This window comes from Hemitrygon akajei, chromosome 11 (assembly GCF_048418815.1).
Source record: "Hemitrygon akajei chromosome 11, sHemAka1.3, whole genome shotgun sequence".
NCBI classification, from domain to species: domain Eukaryota; kingdom Metazoa; phylum Chordata; class Chondrichthyes; order Myliobatiformes; family Dasyatidae; genus Hemitrygon; species Hemitrygon akajei.
Genome location: NC_133134.1, coordinates 48323159 through 48341853, shown reverse-complemented (window position 1 = coordinate 48341853; position 18695 = coordinate 48323159).

Sequence of the window (18695 nt, the reverse complement as noted above, 5' to 3'; positions counted from 1 at the left end):
ATCATGACCTCATTCAGCCTCTCTGTGCCACTTCCATTTTAGCCATTAAATATCTCACTACATGCTGTTAGCCAAACGTCTAGTGCACCAGAGAGCTCAGATCTGCCTAAGCTAAGGTCTGGGGTGACAGACCTGAGTTGGTGGTACTTTTTCCATCCATTGTGGATCACCTCTTTCATTAGACAGAGTGAATCATAATTCATTGCACTTTATTGTTCTTTTCACAGCTGTTCTGTTACATCATATTTTTGGCATCAAGGCAGAATCACTTCAAAACAGTGTCAGGTTTGGCAGTGGCTCAAATTAAAGATCTGAACTAAAACTGCTTTCAAACTGAAAGCAGTTTTTTATTGGAAGGCTGTAAATTTTAAATATGATGCTGATTTTATTTCTAGTACATCTGAGAGATAATTTATTTTAGGACGTGTTTTATGTCTAAAATTGTTTTTGAGGTGAGTTTCTTTCATCTGCTCAGGTGCTCATCGAACAATCAGTGTCTTGTTGAGCCACATTGCTGCTCTGGTTACAGGTATGTGGTAACATTCTGACTTTAGTAACTTCCTCTCTAAGAGTTATGCCCGTGAATCTAAAGGGTTGAAATAAAAGCAAAGCTTTGATTGCTCAGTTCAGCCTGTTATGGGAACACCAATGCCTTTGAACAGAAAATCCTACAAAAGGTAGGATTACCAGTGTATCACGGGTAAAAGCCCTCCCAATCATTGAGCACATCTACATGAAACATGTTCATAAGAAAGCAGCATCCATCATCAGAGATCCCCACCATCCAGGTCATGCTCTCTTCTTGCTGCTGCCATCTGCTAGAAGGTACAAGGGCCTCAGGACTTGCACCATCAGGTTCAAGAACAGTTACCTCAACCATCCAGCTTTTGAATAAAAGGAGACAACTACATTCACTTGTCCCATCATTGAAATGTTTCTACAACCAAAGATTTCAATTTAAGGACCCTTTATCTCATTATCTCATGTTCTCATTTTTAATTGCCATTTATTTATATTTGCATTTGCACATTTTGATGTCTTCTGCACTCTGGGTTGATCTTTCATTGATCCTGTTACAGTTACTATTCTATAGATTTGCTGAGTATGCCCACAGGAAAATGAATCTCAGGGTAATATACCGTATATGTACTTTGATAATAAAATATATGTTGAACTTTGAACTTTATGTTAAAAAATTTTGCTCCATTTACATTGTAACGGTCAAAAGAAGATTCTTTTTAGAAATGAAATAAATCTTTCAAGCTATGTTATTGTCATTGTCATTATTGTCATTATACACTTTGTACTTTATTGTCACCAAACAACTGATACTAGAGCGTACAGTCATCACAGTGATATTTGTTTCTGCGCTTCGCAGTGTGTGTTAGGACATATACTCAAGATGGATATTTCAATTCTTGTCAGGACACATTTGCATTATTCTAGTACTGAATATTTAGAAACACTGCTTTTGTGTATTCAATATATAAATAAAGCTGATTTGGTTTTAGCCTGCATTTATTTTGCTAATGATGTAGTGCATTCCCTATATCAAAGAGAGTAAGAAAATCAAGTCTAGCAGGACTCAGTGACTAGGCACAAACTGTAAGGCAGTTTTGACATGCAGGAGATATGATCTATCAATGGAAACTGACTGATAGTTTCAAAAGCTCGGAGAAAGTTTGAACAAAACCATGACAATAAAGCAAGAAAGGCACACTGGATGCAGTCTTCTATTCAACAATAATTAAAGAACAAGTAAAAATCATTAATAAAAGGCCTGATCAATCAGGTAGAAAACATACAAGTCAAAGTGAAACGATTAACTTAAGTGGTAGGTTAATGTATCTGAGGGGCTATTAAATTAACCATAGGGTTTGAGTAAGAAAAGGTCGCTGACACTGTGATTGAAGTAAGTGAGGAGCTGCTTTCATAGCCTTGTCACAACTGGTTTCCCATGCATTGTGGATAGATGATTTCAAGAACCGAGCAGATAATTAGCAATGCTCCCTCCTACCAACACATTTGGAAAATGACCTCCTTGGATTCCTCCTAAGAGCCAATAACAATACTGAGGGTGATGGCCAATGACTTACAAAGTCAAATAATAAGAACCAGTTGAAAGTTCCCAGAAGTTAGGTTACCCCTGCCCCCCCATATGACAATTCTAAGATAAATTTGAATTACACAACATTGTTAACAAGTCAGCCAAGTTAATTTGTTCAACACAACATACTGATGTGAACTCTAACTAGTCAGTGTGCTGGTAATAGGGTGAGTTTGCTCTGAATATGAGAATGATACCGTTGTCCAGAAAAATATTCCCACACAGTAGCTCTAAACTAGCTACAAAGTAGTGTCACCGCTTTGTGAGCTGTCTCTGAAATTCATACTCATTCCATTAATTGCACTGGAGATGAGGTGAATTTTTGGCGAGTACTCTTAGGTATTGCATAGTGTTCATGGAAATTGCAGCATAGAAGCAGGCCGTTAGGCCCAAATTATCTTTTTCAGTGTTTATGATCCTCTTCCCACTTGAATTTATCTAATCCTGTCAGCAAAACCTTACATTCCTTTTGCCCACCCCCCCCCCACCCTGCACTTTCCATCTTCTGCTTAACTGCGTCTATTCTACACAAAGACTGGGGACATTGCAGACAGTGCAAAAGATGGCCAAAGGATACAGCAGGATATAAATCTGTTGCAGATTTATTTGTTGAAGCTTAATCCGACAAAGTGTGAAGTGTTGCAGTTTGAGAGCTCAAACGTAATAGAACAGCACATGGTCGATGGCAAGACCCTTAACAGTAATGATGTGCAAAGCGATTGTAGAAGCCAATACACACTGTATTGCGCATTTATTATGTTTATTATGGTAACTAGTCACATTAGTGGGGGGGCATGGCAAAAGTGAAGGGAATAAGTTAAATATTCTTGCTTATTTCATGGCAATTTGTGACTTGGGACTGGCGGAGATTATATCTTTGCTGACCGTTTAATATCAGTTCAAGATTGTGTATTTACTAATGGCTACTAAAGGACCAAAATAAAGAATTCGACTCTTTAGAACAATCATTTCTTTGGATTTGAGGATGTATCATGCAAGTATAACAACCCCATGACAGTTGAGGGCTAGTGACACTTGTTTTGACTTTGGAAGAGTTTTTACCGCTACATTCTTGGGATTCAAGTATATATTCCCTGAAAGTGGCTGCACAGTTTGATCATTTGGTAAAAAAGGCATATAGCATGTTTGACTTTATTAGTCAAGGCACTAAGAATAAGAGTCAGAAAGTTATGTTGCATCATCTTAAAACTCAAGTTCAGCCACATCTGGAGTATTTCATTCAATTCCAGTCACCCCATTATTGGAAGTATGTGAAGGACTTGGAGAGGATGCATAAGAGGTTTACCAGGATACTGTCTGGATTACAAGGAGTGGTAGGACTGCTTTGGGTTGTCCTACACTACTCCTGATGAAGGGTTTCAGCCCGAAACGTCGTCACTACCTCCTCCCATAGATGCTGTCTGGCCTGCTGAGTTCTGCCAGCATTTTGTTTTTTTTAATTTATTTCCAGCATCTGCAGATTCACTCGTAATGTCTACATATCTTTGTTTTAAATAGCTGGCCCCTTATCTTTAAATTATATTCCATTGTTCATCTAGTGAAATCATTGTGACGTCAACTCTCTCATGCCTTCTTAAGATCTGATAAATTTCACCTGTGTGTGTGATAGAGTAGGAGGGGCCAGAGGAGGAGGTGTTGCATTGCTTGTCTGAGAAAATCTTAGGCGGTGCTTTGGAAGGATAGATTAGAGAGCTCCTCTAGGGAGGCTATTTGGATGGAATTGAGGAATGGGAAAGGTGTAGTAACACTGATAGGAGTGTATTATAGGCCACCTAATGGGGAGCGTGAGTTGGAAGAGCAAATGTGTAAGGAGATAGCAGATATTTGTAGTAAACACAAGGTGGTGATTGTGGGAGATTTTAATTTTCCACACATAGATTGGGAAGCTCATTCTGTAAAAGGGCTGGATGGTTTAGAGTTTGTGAAATGTGTGCAGGATAGTTTTTTGCAACAATACATAGAAATACCGACTAGAGATGGGGCAGTGTTGGATCTCCTGTTAGGGAATGCGATAGGGCAGCTGACAGATGTATGTGTTGGGGAGCACCTTGGGTCCAGTGATCACAATAGCATTAGCTTCAATATAATTATGGAGAAGGACAGGACTGGACCTAGAGTTGAGATTTTTGATTGGAGAAAGGCTAACTTTGAGGAGATGTGAAGGGATTTAGAGAGAGTGGATTGGGTCAAGTTGTTTTATGGGAAGGATGTAATAGAGAAATGGAGGTCATTTAAGGGTGAAATTATGAGGGTACAGAATCTTTATGTTCCTGTTAGGTTGAAAGGAAAGGTTAAAGGTTTGAAAGTGCCATGGTTTTCAAGGGATATTAGAAACTTGGTTCAGAAAAAGAGGGATGTCTACAATAGATATAGGCAGCATGGAGTAAAGGAATTGCTCGAGGAATATAAAGAATGTAAGAGGAATCTTAAGAAAGAGATTAGAAAAGCTAAAAGAAGATACGAGTTTGGTTTGGCAAATAAGGTGGAAGTAAATCCGAAAGGTTTCTACAGTTATATTAAAAGCAAGAGGATAGTGAGGGATAAAATTGGTCCCTTAGAGAATCAGGGTGGTCAGCTATGTGTGGAGCCGAGGGAGATGGGAGAGATTTTGAACGATTTCTTCTCTTCGGTATTCACTAAGGAGAAGGATATTGAATTGTGTAAGGTGTGGGAAACAAGTAAGGAAGTTATGGAACCTATGACAATTAAAGAGGTGGAAGTACTGGCGCTTTCAAGAAATTTAAAAGTGGATAAATCTCCGGGTCCTGACAGGATATTCCCCAGGACCTTGAGGGAAGTTTGTGTAGAGATAGCAGGAGCTCTGTCGGAGATCTTTCAGACTGTCATTAGAAACGGGGATTGTGCCGGAGGATTGGCGTATTGCTCATGTGGTTTCATTGTTTAAAAAGGGTTCTAGAAGTAAGCCTAGCAATTATAGACCTGTCAGTTTGACATCAGTGGTGGGTAAATTAATGGAAAGTATTCTTAGAGATAGTATTTATAATTATCTGGATAGAGAGGATCTGATTAGGAGTAGCCAGCATGGATTTGTGCGTGGAAGGTCATGTTTGACAAACCTTATTGAATTTTTTGAAGAAGTTACGAGGAATGTTGACGAGGGTAAGGCAGTGGATGTAGTCTATATGGACTTCAGCAAGGCCTTTGACAAAGATCCACATGGAAGGTTAGTTAAGAAGGTTCAGTCGTTAGGTATTAATGCTGGAGTAATAAAATGGATTCAACAGTGGCTAGATGGGAGATGCCAGAGAGTAGTGGTGGATAATTGTTTGTCGGGATGGAGGCCGGTGACTAGCAGGGTGCCTCAGGGATCTGTTTTGGGCCCAATGTTGTTTGTAATATACATAAATGATCTGGATGATGGGGTGGTAAATTGGATTAGTAAGTATGCCGATGATACTAAGGTAGGAGGTGTTATGGATAATGAGGTGGGTTTTCAAAGCTTGCAGGGAGATTTATGCCGGTTAGAAGAATGGGCTGAACGTTGGCAGATGGAGTTTAATGCTGAGAAGTGTGAAGTTCTACATTTTGGCAGGAATAATCCAAATAGAACATACAGGGTAAATGGTAGGGCATTGAGGAATGCAGTGGAACAGAGAGATCTAGGAATAACAGTGCATAGTTCCCTGAAGGTGGAGTCTCATGTAGATAGGGTGGTGAAGGAGGCTTTTGGAACGCTGGCCTTTATAAATCAGAGCATTGAGTACAGAAGTTGGGATGTAATGTTAAAATTGTACAAGGCATTGGTAAGGCCAAATTTGGAATATTGTGTACAGTTCTGGTCACCGAATTATAGGAAATATATCAATAAATTAGAGAGAGTGCAGAGACGATTTACTAGGATGTTACCTGGGTTTCAGCACTTAAGTTACAGAGAAAGGTTGAACAAGTTAGGTCTCTATTCATTGGAGCGTAGAAGGTTGAGGGGGGATTTGATTGAGGTATTTAAAATTTTGAGAGGGATAGATAGAGTTGACCTGAATAGGCTGTTTCCATTGAGAGTAGGGGAGATTCAAACGAGAGGACATGATTTGAGAGTTAGGGGGCAAAAGTTTAAGGGAAACATGAGGGGGTATTTCTTTACTCAGAGAGTGATGGCTGTGTGGAATGAGCTTCCTGTAGAAGTAGTAGAGGCCAGTTCAGTTGTGTCATTTAAGGTAAAATTGGATAGGTATATGGACAGGAAAGGAGTGGAGGGTTATGGGCTGAGTGCGGGTAGGTGGGACTAGGTGAGATTAAGAGTTCGGCACAGACTAGGAGAGCCAAGATGGCCTGTTTCCATGCTGTGATTGTTATATGGTTATATGGTTACCTATATCTCCCTGCAGATTCTCCATAGCCTCTGCACAATTTGCTATTCCGCTCAATTTAGTGTCATCAGCAAACTTAGATACACCACACTCGGTCCCCTCTTCCAGATTGTTAATGTACATCATGAACAGCACCGATCCTGGTGACACACCACTCACCACCGATTGCCATCCACAGAAACACCCATGTATCCCAACTCTCTGCTTTCTTTTGGTTAACCAATTCTCTATCCATTCTAATTCATTTCTCCAGCTCCATGCATCCTTCTCTTATGGGTAAGTCTTTTATGTGGCACCTCATCAACCGCCTTCTGGAAATCCAAGTAAATAACTTCCATGTGTTCCCCTTTATCCACTGTGCTTATTATATCCTCAAGGAACACATTTTTCAGGACTCCAAGGGTCTGGGCTTTCTGAGAGCACAGTTTGAAGTCCTGCTGGAACCCAGGAGGTGTCGGACATGCAACATAGACTCCATCCAGGAATGGTGACAATTCCAGCAGATAGCTTGGGCAAGGAAGCTTCAGTCTCGAATGACCAGGACTGTTGTCTGACCAAGGTTATTTATAATTTCATCACAACCTCTCGCCTTCTGAGTTCTATTCCTTTGCAGATGTCCCTATATAACAAGGCACTTCATTTGATAACTTCTCAATGTACGTGTATACTTTTACAACTACATCATACTTATTTTCCAGAACTACAGGGCCATGTTACCATCCGCGTCTGACTGCTGCACTGAACTGGATTAGAGGATTAAGCATCCATTCTCCAAGGGTGAGAGGCCTCTCGAAATTATCTTGTGGAGCAGGTAAGTGACCAGAGAACCACAGGGGAGTGGATGTCAGTGAGAGAGAGAATATATGTAGGCCTCCGTTAATCTCGATAGACCATGGATTTGTACCTTGGAAAGTTTCCAGGGTGCAAGCCTGGGCAAGGTTTATTTTTATGGAAGACCGGCAGTTGCCCAAGCTGCAAGTCTCCTCTCTCCATGCCACCAATGTTGTCCAAGGGAAGGGCATTAGGACCCATACAGCTTGGCACTGGTGTCGTCACAGAGCAATGTGTGGTTAAGTGCCTTGCTCAAGGACACACACACAGCCTCAGCCAAGGCTCGAACTAGCGACCTTCAGATAACTAGAAGAATGCCTTAACCACTTGGCCATGTGCCAGAGAGAGAGAATAGGTTGAAGGCTTACAACGATAAAAGAGGGGAAGTGACGCTGCTCAACCTCCTGTGCTGGAAGCCATTGTAGACCTGATGAGACAAATAGCCTCCTTCTGTGTCATTATAAATGAATGGGTCAGTGTCAGCCATGGGCTTTGAACTTATTTTTTTGACCCCTAACATCTTCACGTATCAAAATAAGAATGACAATGGTTGCAGCATCAATCTCATGATACACCTTTCCCACTCTCCATCAGGCTGACTTCAGTTCCCACAATGCAGTTCTTTTCTGTAGCCAGTTAGCTATCCGCTCTCCTACTTCTCCTATGTGTGTATTAATAGTCAAGTAAGGTGGTGAAGATCTTTGAAATTTTGTTTAATTCCTAATATGCTTATAACAGTTCAATAAATTTAGGATGTTTGTGCAAAGCATTTGCTTCCATCTTAATATTATATTTTTTACTATGCTCTGGCTTCAAGTGATTATTATATCTTTGAGTAAAGATTTTATTATCATGTGTATATTCTACAGTAAACTGGACTAAAATCATTTGTAATTATATGAGTCCCATTTGCTGTCAGTCAGTCCTCAAACACCAGACTCTTTTCTGATAGGTTATAATCACACAATGCATTGTGGATAAGTTACCGTGCAGTCAGTGATGTGGATTTGAATTCCACCATGGCCACTGGGAGATTTACAGTAAGTTCAAGTAATTTAATAAATGTGAAACTTAAAAATAAATATATAATTTATGATGCTGAATCATTGTTTGAATGCCCATGAACTTCCCTACCACTAATGCAGTGCAGGAAGTGAAGTCTGCATTATTAATTGTCCTGCCTATATATATAACTCCAGATCCAACAAAATGATTGGTGTTTAACTCCCTCACGAGTTCAGGAGTAAGTATAAATAATCAACAAATTTTGACTTTGACAGTGATCTGAATAGTCTTTAAATCATGAAACAAAAACATAGAATTATTGCAACAGAGATAATTGTAATTTGGTCCATGAAGTCTGTGATGGTTCCTACTACTTATTGGTTTGTTAGGATTAACATTGTTGTTATTATTTATTTTTCTCATCTCAAACTGGTATCCAGATAGGACACCACATGTGTAGAGAAGTTGCTGTACCAAGCTATTGTGCACCCAGATAGGACATTTCCTATGTGTATTGATCAAAATTGGTGAGGGTCAAGGACATACCATATTTCTATAGATGTCTGAGGAAATTAGAGCCACTAGTGAGCTTTCTTGGCCATGACATCAACATGGTTCGACCAGGAAAGGCTATTGGTAATGTTAACTCCTCAAGATTGAAACTTTCAAGCAACCTCAGCATCATTGATATAAACAGGGACATATGCCCTGTCCTCCTTCCTAAAGTCGATAGCCAGCTCATTTGTTTTTCTGACATTGAAGGAGGTAATGTTGTCATGCCATAATGCTCCCTATCTTCTTCCAGTACACTGACTCATTATTATTCAAGATACATCCCACTATGGAGGTGTCACCTGAAACCTTGTAGATGGAGTTAGAGCACAATCTGGCCATGCATTCGTGAGTATGCAGTGATTAGAGGAGAGGGTTAAGAGCACAACATTGTGGGGCAGCAGTGTGGAGAATAGTCATGGTGGAGATGTCGCTGCCCATCTTTAATGATCATGGTTTATGGTCAGGAAGTCAAAGATTCAGTTGCAAAGGGTATTGTTGATCCCCAGGTTCTGCGAGTATCTATCTAATTCCCTTTTGAAGACACTGATTTATCTTGATTCAGGATATGAATCCTAGCTCATAAAAACAGTCTAAAAAACTTACTGCTAACATCCTACTTGGTAAATTTAACCCAGACTATTAACCATGCAGCCCCTGGTCCATGAACCATACACTAACGGCACTAATGGCAACCTCTATATACTCGCTCTAATGTAGTCATGACTTTGTATCTACGGTGATATCAAATCGGATCTCTGCTTTTCGTTTGTTCGGAGAACACCTTCATTTGCTCCAGTCTAAACTTGCAGCTGAAATCCCTCATCCCAAGAGCTATTGTAGTAAATTACATTATTAAATTAAATAAATTACAGTACTCCTCCTAGCTCTCCCCTAATTACATTTAATGTGCTTAGATGCAAACTATCTGGATGAAGGTTTTATTCTCCATGTTTCAGTGTACTGATTATCTGTCTCTTCTCTAGCTTAAATTTCAGAATAACATTCTTGTTTCCATATCCCAATGTCATTTACATTACAGTATTTCCTTTTTAATGTTGCAATTTTGTTATTCAGAAGTGAATTTTACTCAAAACAATGTTAAATAAATCCAGCTTTTCCTTTAGACTTAATGTCCAAACTGAGGTAAAGTTCTCTTGGACATTTCTCTTTGAAAAGTAACCAATATAGTTAAAATATTGTACATGCACAATACCATAAATTGCTGAATGAAGTAAATTTCAAAATAATATAATAAAGATGCTAGCAATATAAATTTAAGTAAGTGAACATTGACCTGAGATGGTTGTGGAACTTTTTAGTAGAGATGGAGTGAAAGATCAAGCAGTGAAATTGATAGATCAAAGGGAAAGGTTTGTGCACTTTTGGATTCTCAAAGATCAACAATTCAAAGCACATTTATTAACCAAGTCTGTATGCAGTATACATCTCTGAAATTTATCTTCCTCTCAGACAGCCACAAAACAAAGAAAACCTTGGAACCCATCCAACAAAAAACATCAAACCTCCCCACATGCAAAAAAAAACACAAATTGTGCAAACGGTGAAAAATGAGTGAAAGACGCAGAAAGAAAATCATGAAATCAAAGAAAGAGCTCAGGTATATTCAGTCCAGCTCAGCGTGCGTTACCAGGCTGCCCCAGTTCAAAATCACCCAAAATAGCAAAAAAAAGGGAGCAACCGAAAACATATCTTAATATGAACCACAGAGCTCAAACCACAAGCTGCGTCGATTAAACCTTGCCCAAGACCCAGTTCCTCCAACAGCTTCGAGGGAGAGATTGTTTGAATGCAGACTCCTTCCTTTGGGAGCAGCAAAAGAGAGGGAAAGAGAGACCGTCACACACAGACACCTCCCTCCGGCAGCAGCGAGCAAGAGGCTGGTAGATGGCGCTGAATGCTCACTTACCTTCCGTACCCATCTCAGTAAGTTCAATCTTCCTCGGCGCTTTAGTCCCTGAGATTGGTGAGAATTGCAGTCGATCGTGGGCTCGCGCCCCGTCTCCAGGCTCCTCGGCCCCCTGCTCTTGGCAAAGTGCCAGATCGCTCAATAGGCCCAAAAACACACCATCAAACTATAGGTCACCGGCTCCAACAGCAGCCGAACCATATTGGAAAGAAAAAGATGTGAAGGAAGTAGCTCATGAACCACCTGGAGGATATCACCCTTGGTTGTTTTGTTTGCTGGCCCCATCTTCTTCTAGAATTAATCTGCCTGCCTCTCTCAAAACATTACTCAAGAACTTTTTACTTTTTTTTAACTTTTGTTCTTAAAATCCTTCTAACAGTGAATGTCATCAATGATTACTGTATTCGCTTTGGAAATGTGTTCCCTGTTTGGATCATCCTCCGTGCAATTTGAACAATCCCACCACAATAGCTTCCTCCATCATTTCAACTTGCTTGGTTCCCTTGACAAGTTGACATTGAGTTTCATGGGCAACATAATAGACAATAGACAATAGGTGCAGAAGTAGACCATTCAGCCCTTCGAGCCTGCACTGCCATTCTGAGATCATGGCTGATCATCTACTATCAATACCCGGTTCCTGCCTTGTCCCCATATCCCTTGATTCCCCTATCCATAAGATACCTATCTAGCTCCTTCTTGAAAGCATCCAGAGAATTGGCCTCCACTGCCTTCCGAGGCAGTGCATTCCAGACGCCCACAACTCTCTGGGAGAAGAAGTTTTTCCTTAACTCTGTCCTAAATGACCTACCCCTTAGTCTCAAACCATGCCCTCTGGTACTGGACTCTCCCAGCATCTGGAACATATTTCCTGCCTCTATCTTGTCCAATCCCTTAATAATCTTATATGTTGCAATCAGATCCCCTCTCAATCTCCTTAATTCCAGCGTGTACAAGCCCAGTCTCTCTAACCTCTCTGCATAAGGCAGTCTGGACATCCCAGGGATTAACCTCGTGAATCTACGCTGCACTTCCTCTATAGCCAGGATGTCCTTCCTTAACCCTGGAGACCAAAACTGTACACAATACTCTAGGTGTGGTCTCACCAGGTACAAATGCAAAAGGATTTCCTTGTTCTTGTACTCAATTCCCTTTGTAATAAAGGCCAACATTCCATTAGCCTTCTTCACTGCCTGCTGCACTTGCTCATTCACCTTCAGTGACTGATGAACAAGTACTCCTAGATCTCTTTGTATTTCTCCCTTACCTAACTCTACACCGTTCAGATAATAATCTGCCTTCCTGTTCTTACTCCCAAAGTGGATAACCTCACACTTATTCACATTAAACATCATCTGCCAAGAATCTGCCCACTCACTCAGCCTATCCAACTCACCCTGAATTCTCCTAACATCCTCATCACATGTCACACTGCCACCCAGCTTAGTATCATCAGCAAACTTGCTGATATTATTCTCAATGCCTTCATCTAAATTGTTGATGTAAATGTAAATCTAATGGTTTGAAACCATTCACACACTCAGTTCGTGAATTTTGCTGCATGTCTTTCACCCTTGCTATCTTTACTTTATTCAATGCATTGTGTATATTTTCATTGAGAATACTGTACCACACCTAAATTTCCCAATTTTTGGTTTATCTTCACCATCTGTCTACTTGATGAGCTGAGAGAGGTCCAATGTAAACAATAAGCATTGAGTCTTGCTACTAAACTTTGATCCATGGGCTGTAGTCAGCGGCAAATATACAGCCTTCATTTTTTTAGGATAATTTATGAAAGTTGATAAGGTGATTATAGCATTACCTAAAGTATGGATCTTGAAGCCAAGATTCTCTTTAGCATGATATTCTTTTCAAGCAGGGCCAGTACAAAAAAAAAATCATTGTTGAGAAATTGTTCCAGTTATCCAAGCTTTCTTATTCAGTTACCAAATAGTATTCACCCAAACTTTTTGATGGCCCTTTAAGTCCTTGTTAACTCTGAACATTCCAATGTTAAGGACTTGTATACTGTCCCCTCAATGTTTCTATCAAGCAGGAAAGCTAAGGTTCTTTTGGTGGGATCAGATTCTGGCACCATCTGGAACATATGGTTTTGAAAATATTTTTTCCTAATAGAAATAAAACTTCCCTAAAAGTCCTGGAAAGACTTGCTTCAGGAAGTAGCTACCTTCCATGATGATTTTCTTCAGACAGCTAGTTGAGAATCAATACTGCTGTCTAGTTGGTCACTTAGATGTGATGCAATTTGCACTAGCTCTTACAATGTTGAATCTACTGTCTGTTAGCACTAAATCTTTCCATCTGCGAGGCTTCTTCAAGGTATTATACAAGCTTGTAGCTTTTGCACATATGAACATCACATTAAGAGACTGATAGCTCAGATTTTAGTGTTTGATCTCGATAGCCTGAAGACTTTCCATATTTTCCATAATTGTGCTTCAGATACAAATGATCTTGGTAGCACTTATGAGTGTCAAACTCCCAGCACTTACTTTGATTTTGTCAGTATTATCATGAATTATTCTTATCATTTTGGGAAGTTGTCCAAGTACCTTCCAATAACAACACTCATTCTCTAGCATCAAGATACCTCAACAATATTCTTAATTTCCTTACTGCTATATTCACTACCATTATTTACTGGTAATCTTGACCATATTTAGAAAGTTCTGAAGAACTAACCAGCAATAATATGTTTTTGATTATATGCTTTAAACTAGATCAAGATGATGGTGACACTAGGTGAGGAGGGTTGTTGGGGGTGGTACATCACATCATAGCATCTACACTTTGCACCTCTCATTTTTGAATTTTCTCCCCATTTCTTCTCACTTTTATTCCTTCTGTCAAAGCGCATAACCATGCATTTCCCTACACTATATTCCATCTGCCACTTCTTTTCCCATTTCCCCAATCTTTCTGAGTCCTCCTGCAGACACCTTGCTTCCTCACCAGTACCTACCCCTCCACTTATCTTCATATTGCCTGCAAACTTGGCTAAAAAGTCATTAATTCCTACATCCAAATCAAAAGTTTGGTTGTTACCTTCAAATTTCAAATGAAAGGTACAAAATGTTGTGTATTTAATATTTCAGTAATATTTGAGTATTTTTTAAAATAATTCATTAAGGGTTATATGTAAAAATATGTAAATTGCATACGTGGTGACACCTCCACTTGATACATGCACACCTCGATTAAAGTAAAACTAAGTTAGACTCACATTTCAAACTCCCATGTCTTTCTTCTAATTAGTTTGTTTTGGAGTTACAAAACATAACAAGTGTGAAACTTAGTCCTTTACATATTTGTTAAGTTTTGCTAAGCTCCCTGAATAAGGTCTCTTGAATTTGTGTCTCCTGGACAAGATTTGGCTCTTGCTGAGCAGTTCTGCTAGTTACCCTTCTGGAAAATATGCTTCCATGAACATTGTCTTGAAGCACGACTGATCCTCACTGTGACGCTTTTCAATGTTGAATAGCCTAAAAAAACACACTAATTAGAGACTTTTATGATGCAGGATCACAAGAAACAAGGTATGGAAGGACGATCAGCATTGCTGGAGCTAGACTCCAACAAAACACAGACATGAGTAAAGAAGAACATAGAACTATACAGCACCGGAAAAGGCCCTTCATCCCACATGTCAGCACCAAACCCGATAGCAAGTGAAAACTAAGTAACTTCTGCTTGAACATAGATCATCACAGCACAGTACAGACCCTTCAGCCCACAATGTTGTGCCGACCTTTTAACCTACTCTAAAATCAATCCAAACCTTACTTCCTATTTAACCACCTCTACAGACCAAACAATAATCACTGAACAGTAATAATGGCTTGAAATGAGACAGATTATACCACACCCCATTGCATTGTTCTCAGTCTGGCTAAAACCATGCTTATGGACGGAGGTACATTTGTTTGAACACCCGTTTGGCCTATTCTAAGACAATTCTAATGGATGATTAGATAATGTATTGCAGGACAGATTAAACATCCTGCCTAGTTTCTTGCCAGATCTGCTAAATAATTCAGGTAGTGTCCACGGTTGGTTGGTATCATCCTGCTCAGGGCTGTTGCTTGATTGTGTTTCATGACCATGAACGCGGTTTTGCCTTTTATTCCCATTCACAGTATTGCCCTCTCCTTGCACTGCAAAGCGAACTGTGTGAGGCAGTAGAGATCAGAAAAAGCACCCCAGACTGTTTCGGTGGCTAAGAGGCTGAGGGTGATCTTCACACGGACCTCCACGGGCAAAGCAGCAAACAACACATGAAGTTGAGGTGACATGCACCCAGAGACCTCATGGATGACAAAGAATGTAGCTTTACCTTTAAATACCACCGTTATTAGGATTTTCTCTGTTTCCTGCTCCTATTTCCTTAATAGCAAATTCACGCATTTCCTAAATGATAGATGTTAGATAGACTATCTTACTCTGACCTCGAATATAATGTTACATTCATCACTTTCCAGTTTGTTAGACAAACGAATCTAGGGAATTTTGGAAGATCATATCTACTGTATGCACTGTCTTTACATTGATTTCCATTAAACTGTAGAATGTAAGTCATTGGGCTCTGGAAGCTCATCCACTTTTGGTTCCACTTATTTGCCTGGTACCTTATCTTTACTGATAATTATCTGCACATCCTGGCTTGTGCATCATGGCACCATTGCCTGTCTTCTCTAGGCTCCATGTCCTGTTTTTCTAAAACCTGTCCAGCATCCACCCTGCCTAAGCATGCTCAGGCATGCCTGGACAACATAGAAAACTTTTTGGCCTACGTTGTTGGCAACATTTTAATTGATTTGAATTATGCATTGAAATAACAAATAACTTTAAAACAATGGTGCGTGATGGGGATATTTCATTGTGATTTTCATGACCGGCAATCCATAAGATACACTCAAAATTATTCAGGAAGCAAAATCTTTGTTGTCCAGTGCAATGATTACTTGAAGGTCCCTTTCCCTCTTATATGCTGATTTTCAACAATTATTGAAATTGTTTTAGTATATCCTAGCAAAGACTATTGAAATATTTGCTAATTTCTCTCCTGTTCCCATATTTCTGATTATTAATTCCCCAGCACATTTTTCAAAGGGATCAGCATTAATTTAGTTGCTTTCTTTCTTGGTAATTGGTCATTTGTTTCTTACTTTTATATGTACAGTGAGAAGCTTTTGTTTGTGTGCCAAGAGAGGAAAATATATAGTGTTAAAGTTACAGAGCAAGGCCATAGTGCAAGGCCCTTGGTGAGGAGGATTGAGAGATCAAAAGATTCTCTTTATCATACAAGAGATCTGTTATAGAATCTTATAACAAGAGTATAGACCAGGGTTTCTCAACTGGGGTTCCATGAAAGGTTGCTAGAGGTTCCGCAGGAGATCATGATAGAAAAAAATTAAACATTGTTTTTTGAAATTCGCACCATACTAGCACTCGCAGTGGTAAGTCTCAGCCCAGTGTGGCAGTGTGCAGTAGGACTGTGTTTATTTGCTTGAGACCATTTTCAATTTTTGATGAAAGATAGGGGAGGCTGTTGATAATTGGTGAGCACTGTGTTGCACAGAGGGGAGGATGGTAGGCTGTTGAGGAGCATGAGTTGCATTTCCTAAGCACTGAATAGACTCACCCAACTCAGGCAGTGACGTCATCCTCTTCCTCCAAATTACCTCCCAGTGTAGTAGAAAATTAGAGGGAAATTTTCATTCTAAAGAAGGAATTTTTACGTGCTGTGACTCAGCTGCTGGCTTGCCACTTTGCTGTTGTTGTAAACATTGCAAAAGGTGGATTATGTAGGTTAGAAGTGAATTGTATCATGAAGTTTTCATATTTTTTGCAGTTTTCTCATTTGCCATTTGTATTATGCAAAAATGGACACAAAAACGTCCATCTTTCCAATGAAAGCTACTTATCAATGTGTTTTCCATGGACTGGTGATCTGGGTTGTCCAATTCCATTGTGTCTAGTCTGTGGCAAACAATTTACAAATGTAACAATGGCTCCAGCAAAACTGAAAAGACACTTAACTACAAATCAGAACCATATGACCTATAAAAGTGCTGATTATTTTAAATGGCTATTGGAATCACAAAACAAACAGAGTAAGGCTTTCATTAATAAAGTCACAATCAGTAAAAGGGTCCAGGAGCCATTTATTTAGTAGCAGAACTTATTACTAAGAAAAGGAAAAGTCACACGGTTGGTGAGAACCTAATAATACCAGAATGCAAAATTATAGTGGGTAAAATGCTACAACAAGATGCAGTACAAGAAATTGAAAAGGTTTCACTCTTGAACAGTACAATAAGTCAATGTACTGATGACCTGTCAGAAGATGCTGAAGAGGTATTGTGTGGTAAACTGAAAAACTACAGCTTCGCTATCCAGGTTGACGAGTCAATAGATTTCACCAATAAATGTCATGTTGTCACATTCCTAAGACTTGTAAATGATGGTGAAATTCATGAAGATGTTTTCTATTGCAAAGGGCTTCCCAAAACATGCAAAGGCCAAGATATATTTAATATTTGGTCTTCATGTCTGGAAACAAATGTCTGTCTTAGAGGGACTGTGTTGGCATCTGTACTGATGGTGTCCCGTCAATAGTTGGCTCCATGAGAGGTTTTGTTTCTCTTGTAATAAAAGAAAATCCTGACATTGTCACAACACACAGTTTCAACAATGCAAGTAAATTTTCATGTTGTGAATAGCATTAATTAACATCAATTTATAACCTTTATTTAAATTAAATCTGCCAAGCCTACCTTTAGAAAAATTAAATTCCATTTTAGCTTAAGACAGTTATTTAACAGTAATTTATTATGTTTGCCTTATGAGTTTTTAATATATATGAAACTTGAAGTATAGATGGAGTCAATGGAGAGGAGGCTGGTTTACCTGATGGACAGAGCTGTGCTCACAACTCCTTACAATCTCATGAAGAACTTTCTCTCCATCACCAGCACCAGTCGGGATCTCACAGTGGCCAGCCGTTTTAATTCCATTTTCTGTTCTTGTACCAAAATATCTGTCATCTGCCGATTCAAGGCCTGAACATTGAATTCTCTAACTTCCTATAATCACTCTCCTCTATCCCTTCCCCTCCTTTTATTATTCTTCCTCCTGATCCTACTGGCCCCGATCAGTCAATATCTTTCCCCTCCCCACACTCTCCATCTGCTCATCACCCATACATTCCTCCCACTGATTTCGCTCCCCGTCACCTTCACTTTCTTCCTTGGTTCGTTGTCCTCCTCCATCAGATTCCATCTTCTTCAGCCACTAGTCACTCCTAATTATCATCTCCTATGTTCTTACATCATTCCTCCCTCTGCAGCTGCCTATTCTCCATTACCTCGATCCACCTAACATCTGGCAGCTCTTGCTGCACCACTTCCCTCCACCTTTTGATCCTTGCTCTCTGCCTCTCTTTCCAGTTGAGATGAAGGGTCTTAACCGGAAATGTAAACCATCTATTTTCCTCCATAGATGCCACTGAGTTCCTCCGGCTCCTTTTGGGTGTTGTTCCAGATTTCCGGCATCTGTGGTCTCTTCTGTCACCATGACTTCGAGTACTCTCATTCTCTTTAAGTACTTGTATAGAGCCTTTTGCCATCTGTTCGTGTTAGCCTGTGGAAAAAAAATAAGATTTGAAAATATCCCTGGGGTGAATTTTGTGTGTTGAATTTCTGTAGGTGATGCTGGGGCATGTTTTACACCAACAAGTTTCATGAACACTCGGACAAAAATTCCACTAATAGGGCAGGAATTAACCTGCCAGACGGGTGTCAAGTTCACAGAAATGGATGTAATGTTGTTCAGTGCCAAGTGGTTTTCTGTTGCACGGCAGTTCTTTTTCAATTTTTGGGCAGATATTACTCGGCCC